The following is a 6,418-nucleotide window of genomic DNA, read 5'->3' as shown; positions in this document are numbered from 1 at the left end:
TGGGGGGAAAAACAACCCAAAGAAACCAAAACAAAGCAAAAAGCCGGGCCACTTGGGCTGCTCGGCAGGGAACTGCAGTGTTCCTGAACAAATATTGTGATATTTTTCCAGAGGGCCACCAGTCAGTGACCCTATGGAAACAGACCCTGGGTAAAAGCTGGAGGGTTTAAGATTGTTTCCGGGTCAGAGATGAAACCAAAGTTAGGCCGGCTCTAAGGAGACCATGGATCTAACACAGCCAAGCTCACCCACCAAAACCTGGCTTGGCAGAGGCCAGGGAGGGTGATATGGTGGGGTGGGGGTGGGGTAGAGGGACAGAGCAGGGGATTGGTACAGCTGTTGGAGGGGGATCGGGAGTTCACAAGCAGGCATGGAGGGTGCTGGGAAACAAATCCGCACACACAGAGTGTCAGTTGAGGAGGTGAGATCAGGGATGTACCCTCTAGGTTTGGCATCTTCAGACTCAACTGTGAATGGGGCAGGTCCCTTTGTGCACTGGCCACCTCAGCATAGAGTAAAGCGTTTGGTATGAATACACCCCTAGGCTGGCAGTAAGAAACCTCGGGTCTCGTCAAAACATGCAGCTTGGAAGAAAACCATTCGCTCCTTCATGGCATTCTCCCGACCGATTGCCATCCTGGTCTCTGCCTTCTCTTTAAAGAAAAGCCCCTGGCAAGACCCACCTGCTGCCACTCCTGATGACCTCAGCTCCATCTTGGAACCCACCTCTTGGAGGAAAGAACCAGCTCCCGGTGTACACTATGATACCTCTGAACACAAATAATTGATAAGTCAATAGATGTGATTTTTAGAATTTAAAGTAGGCCAGACAAGATGGCTCAGGAGGTAAAGGCGATTGCTGACAAGCCTAAGCTTGAGGACCTGAATTTGATCCCTTGGCCCCATCTGGTGAACGCTGGGAGTTGCCTCCAGAGAGTTGTCCTCTGACCTCTGACACAGATGTTGTATGCACCTGCCCACACACACCTGCACACAAAATAAAGCAATAAAAGAAAGAAATTACAGTACTTACGACATCAACTATAGATTCTCAAGCCTCATAATGGAATATTAGATGGCCGTTTTTTATGACTATTACATTTTTGATGTTATTGTTTTTGAGACAGGGGCTCATGTAACCCAGGCTGGCCCCCAGCATCGAGCGATCTGTGTAATCAAGGACAGCCTTGAACCCTGGTCCTTCTCCTTCCACCCCCTCAGTGCTGGGATTGCAGGCTGCAGCACCGTGGCCGGCCTTAATTGTCACTGCAACATTCCACGGCCCCTATTTGATTTTCCTAGGTCTTTTGAACTATTTTTATGTAACTTAAAAACAGATATTTACGTCTCTCTGCAGTGAAACAGACATCTTTGCACGGGGGGGTTGGGGAGGGAGGATAGTTTGAGAATTATATGTTTTTGTCCTGTAGGACTTTAGAGTCTGGATAATTGTAGACTTACGGACACGTAAACGTATGTTTGGTTTGTAGATCCTTTGGGGAGTCTTGTGGGAAATCCCCCAGAAGGCTTTGCATTGTGTGATACCGAGCCCTCATTGGTCACTCAGTGACCCCCCCCCCCCCATAGCCAGAATGAAAACGAGCCTTCCCACAGCCCAGGTTGGTAAATCCTTATTGACTTTCACCATACTTGAATGACGGAATGGGCAGTGGTGGAGCACACCTTTGATCCCAGCGCTTGAAAGGCAGGGGCTGATGGATCTCTGAGTTCGAGGCCAGCCTGGTCTATACAGTGAGTTCCAGGATGGCCAGGGCTACACAGAGAAACCTGTCAAAAAAAAAAAAAAAAAAAAGAGTGAAGTAAGTGTCATTTTGCTTTTAACATAATCTGTACAGCAGGGACAGTCCACAGCACATCAGTGAGATGGATGAGAGTCTTCCTCAGCCGGGTGAATGACCTCCTGGGCCCACATAGCCTGTAAAGAGCAAAGCAGAGATTTGACTTCAGGAACATGTGACACAAACCCATCTCTAAATCCCTCAAAGCTCAACGGGCCTTCCGAAATGGCAGAAGTGAAGCTGATCATAGGTTGTAAAACCGTCTTGAAAAGCTTGAAAAGCTGGGTGAGGATGTGGCCAAAACAGAGATCTTTGAGAGAGAGAGAAAAAAAAAAAAAAAGACCCTGGGAATTGGCTAATTAAACAACCTGATTTGAGAGTGATGAGGCTGAGAGCCCAGCTCGGGTCATAAACTAGCAAAGAGATTTCGGATGAGAAAAAAGGCACCCAGCTGCTCCCAAGGTCCCCATAGTGTGTGGGCAATCATTTAGATTCAAGAGCCAGAAGCCTGTGCCTGTGTGATCACCCCTCACACACACACACACACACACACACACACACACACACACACACACAGCCATCGCTCTGCAAGGGGCACAGACCCTCTACTCTGGTTTCCACGTCTATAAAGTGGAAGGGGCGAGGGCGCTTACAGAAGGATTAGGTGAGCTTAAAGCGTGACCCGCTGAATGGCGCCTGACACATGGTGACTTCTGAAAGGCTCATGGTGCTGGCTGCTGCTGACACTCCTAAAAAGGGCGCTGTTTCGCTGGATGAGGCGAACATATGAAGAAATCTATGTGCAAAGTTTCAGCTCTCCCCTTGATCAATGATTGATAGTGAACAAACTTCTACGTGGTATTCTTCCCTTCCTTCCTTTTCACAGGATCACACTATGTATCCCAGGTTGGCCTTGAACTCATGACCCTTCTACCTCAGCCTCTTAAATGCTGGGATTACAGGTGTGGGAACCAACTGGCTTGCCCCAGCTTTTTCCTAAGTAGTGTGTCTCTCTTTCTTTCTTTCTTTCTTTCTTTCTTTCTTTCTTTCTTTCTTTCTTTCTTTTTTTCTTCTGTTTTTGTTTTTGTTTGTTTGTATGTTGTTGTTTTTGAGACAGGGTCTCTCTGTGTAGCCTTGGCTGTCCTGGACTCGCTTTGTAGAACAGGCTGGCCTCAAACTCATAGCAATCCACCTGCCTCTGCCTCCCTAAGACCTGCAGCTACAGGCGTGGGCCACTGCACCCAGCTGTATCTGCTCTCTCAGAGTCTTGATGTTTTTATAAAGCATCCAAGAATCTAAGAAGGGACTAGCATTTGAATCATGTAAAGACCCCTCTTGGCCAGGTGCAGCTGCTCATCTCATGCCTGTGATCCCAGCACTCCAGGCTACACAGAGAAACCCTGTCAAGCCAAACCAAAACCAAAACAAAAAAAGAAAAGAAAAGAAAGAAATCCATGTACAAATGATTAGAGCAACATTATCTTTGATAGTTAAAAGTGGAATTCAGATGTGTAAACTGTTATGCCAAACGGCGGATATTACTCAGCCATGAAAAGAATGTGGGCCAGTGAACTGCCTCTGAGGGTAAAGGGACTTGTAGCACAAGTCTGGCTGGCGAGTGTGACCCCTTGGAACCTACATACAGGTGAGAACTGATTCCACAAAGTTGTCCCTGGACCTCGTGCCATCTACATCATGCGTGCACACGCACGATTAACCAAAAGTTAAAGTCGGCAGCACAGGAGGCTCTGTTGGCAGAGCAGACTTAGGACAGAGGTCAGGGTCCTTGGGAATTCCTGCAGGGGCTTTTGGTCCTCGCCACCCAATGCAGCAGTCAGGTGATGGACAGAGAGCTGGGGATGCTGCTGGACTCCCCTCGGTGCATAAGGCGCACACTGGGGCAGCAGGGTCCCAACAGTCTGATGTGCTGAGACTTGGAAGATGGAGGCCAGGAAGGAGTGGGGTGGGGGTGGGTGGGTTTTTCTGCTTGTCTGGATGCTATATTCCTTGCGATTTGGGTGGGTTCACGTACTAACCAGCTCTGGCCCCCTGGGTCCTCACTGCCTGCCAGTCTGTGGAAACTGTCCCTGCAGAGGCTCTGCATCGAGATGAGAAAGGGGCGGTCCAGAGCTGGGGTTGGGGGGAGAGGGTGTCCAAGGTCAAGGGTCTGCAAACTAAGGAAGTGGAGAGGAAGAGGAAGGCACACCACCCAAAGCGGAGAAGGACTTTAGCACTTTCTTTCTTTTTTAATTGTTTAAGAAGCAGCAGACGTGACATTCTCAGCCTGGGCCAGAGAAGACTTTTTTCCAGTGGAGCAATGCAGAGACTTAACCCAGGCAAGGGGGCTCACTGGGTAAAAACTCTTACTACCAAACCTGACGACCTGAGTTCAATCCCTGGAGCCCACATGGTGCAGGAGAGAATGAACCCCGACAGGTCGTCCTCTGACCTTCACGTGCTCCTACTCCCCATAAATAAATATAATAATAATAATAATAATAATAATAATAATAATTCAGAGTGCTGAGAATCAGCGACTGTAGAGCACTCAGCCCTGAGTGGTACCTTCTGTGTGAGCCTTTCCAAGGCTCTGCAAGGCACAGAAAACATGGAGGAAGAGGATGCAGAGAATTTGAGAGCTGGGGAATGCGGATGAGTGCTGAGAAATGCTGTGTTCTGGACAAGACATGACTGTCACACTCAGGAGCTCTTTTACAGCCATGGTTCCCCGAATGAGACCTGCAAAAGCCAACAAGATGGGTCGACATTCCCTCAGCACAACTCAGTGGGTTAAAGGAAGGGGACCCAGGAGTGGTGGTCACATGCCTTTAATCCCAGCTCTCAGGAGGCAGAGGCAAGCGGGTGTCTATGAGTTTGAGGCTAGCCTGGTCTACAGAGCTAGTTCTGAGACATAGAGGTCTACACAAAGGAACCCTGTCTCAAATAGACACACACACACACACACACACACGACCCTAAAAAACCCAAACTATCAAAATAAAACAGAAAAAAAAGAGCAATATTCCTTGGTAGGAAGCTCACATGTCAGCGTGTGTAAGGAAAAAGCTGCTGGGATTCCGCCCCCCAATGCCAGTTATTTACACATCCAGTGAGCATGGCTGCTTTTAGGGCAGATGCAGAGCAGGGCTGAGGGATGAAGGGGGTGTGGTGTGGGATGTTGAGAGGGGATGTGGGCAAATGAGGGGGGGGCGGGGAGAGGACGGACAGACCACTGCACAGGAGCCACCTGACCCAGAAGGCTATAAATGCTGCAGGTCGTTGGTTCTCTTACAGAAAGAATTTGCTTCCCCTGCTCTGGAGAAAAGGGATTTTAGTGATTTCCAGGCCCACCCCCCCACACCCTTCGTTTATTTCTTCCTTTCTTTCTACTTTCTTTCTTTTCTTTGGGGGAGGGGCGGCTTTCTCACTTTAGCCCTGGCTGCTCTGAAACTCACTCTGTAGACCAGGCTGGCCTTGAACTCAGAGAGATCTGCCTGTTGAGCGCTGTGATCAAAGGCCTGTGCCACCTTGCCCAGCTACTCGGCCCTTTCATTTTCTTCTAAAGATCATCATTACCTGAATAATTTCCATGTGTTCAGACTGAGGTGTGTTGACCTAGTGGACATTCCTAGGGGAAGCCTGGGCCAGTGGGATCAGCCATAATGCTAGGAGTTCATGGGAAAGTTCTCCCTTCAGGGAATGGAGGGAAGGAAGCTCTGTGGTCAGTGATTTCAGGGGCTCTGAAGATACAAGGGGGGCTGGTCCGTCTGTTGGGTTTTTAGTAAAGATCCTATGGCGATGGAACACTCATCAGTCCCTACCGGCTTAATGCTTAACTTCATGATCTCACAGGAATCACTGCGTCCTGAGCAAATTTACTCAGCTCTCTGCCCTTATTTGCTGACCATGAGTCTGGCTGACAGCCACACTGTTCCAGGACAAATAGACAAGTGGATGCAGGGGATATGAATACAGTTTGGCTGGGAGAAAATGACTTTTACTTTTTAAATTTTTTTTTTCTTTCTCTTTTTAGACAGGATCTCACTGTGTAGCTCTGGCCGACCTGGAACTCACGATGTAGACCAAGCTAGCCTCAAACTCACAACGGTCGGCTTGGCTCTGCCTCCCACATGCTGGAGGACTGACAAGACGTATTCTTTCCTATTTATTTAGACGGAGTGTCCGGTATCCTTTGCAAGCAGGTCACAATTTCCCTGTGTAGCTAAGGATAGTGTAATCTTTCTGGCTTCCACTACTCTACCTAGTCTGTGCTGAGGATTAAAATCAGGGCTTCAGATATGCTTTCTAAGCACTGTACTCCAGCCCTTGCTTATTTTATTATTATTATTATTATTATTATTATTATTATTATTATTATTATTATTATTTTATGTGCCTGCATATACGTTTGTGTGAGGGTGTTGGATCCCTCTTGAACTGGAGTTTCAGGGAGGTGTAAGATGCCATGCCATGTGGGTGCTGGGAATGGAACCCTGGTCCTCCAAAGAGCAACCGGTGTTCTTAACCCCTGAGCCCTATCTCCAGCCCCCTATTTTATTTATTTGTTTGTTTGTTTGTTTGAGACAGCATCTCATTGTGTAGCTCTGTCTGGCACAGAA

Source organism: Psammomys obesus, unplaced genomic scaffold (assembly GCF_907164565.1).
Source record: "Psammomys obesus unplaced genomic scaffold, mPsaObe1.curated_primary_1811, whole genome shotgun sequence".
NCBI lineage: Eukaryota > Metazoa > Chordata > Mammalia > Rodentia > Muridae > Psammomys > Psammomys obesus.
The sequence above is the reverse complement of the archived record's forward strand: the minus strand, read 5'-3'. Positions refer to the sequence as shown.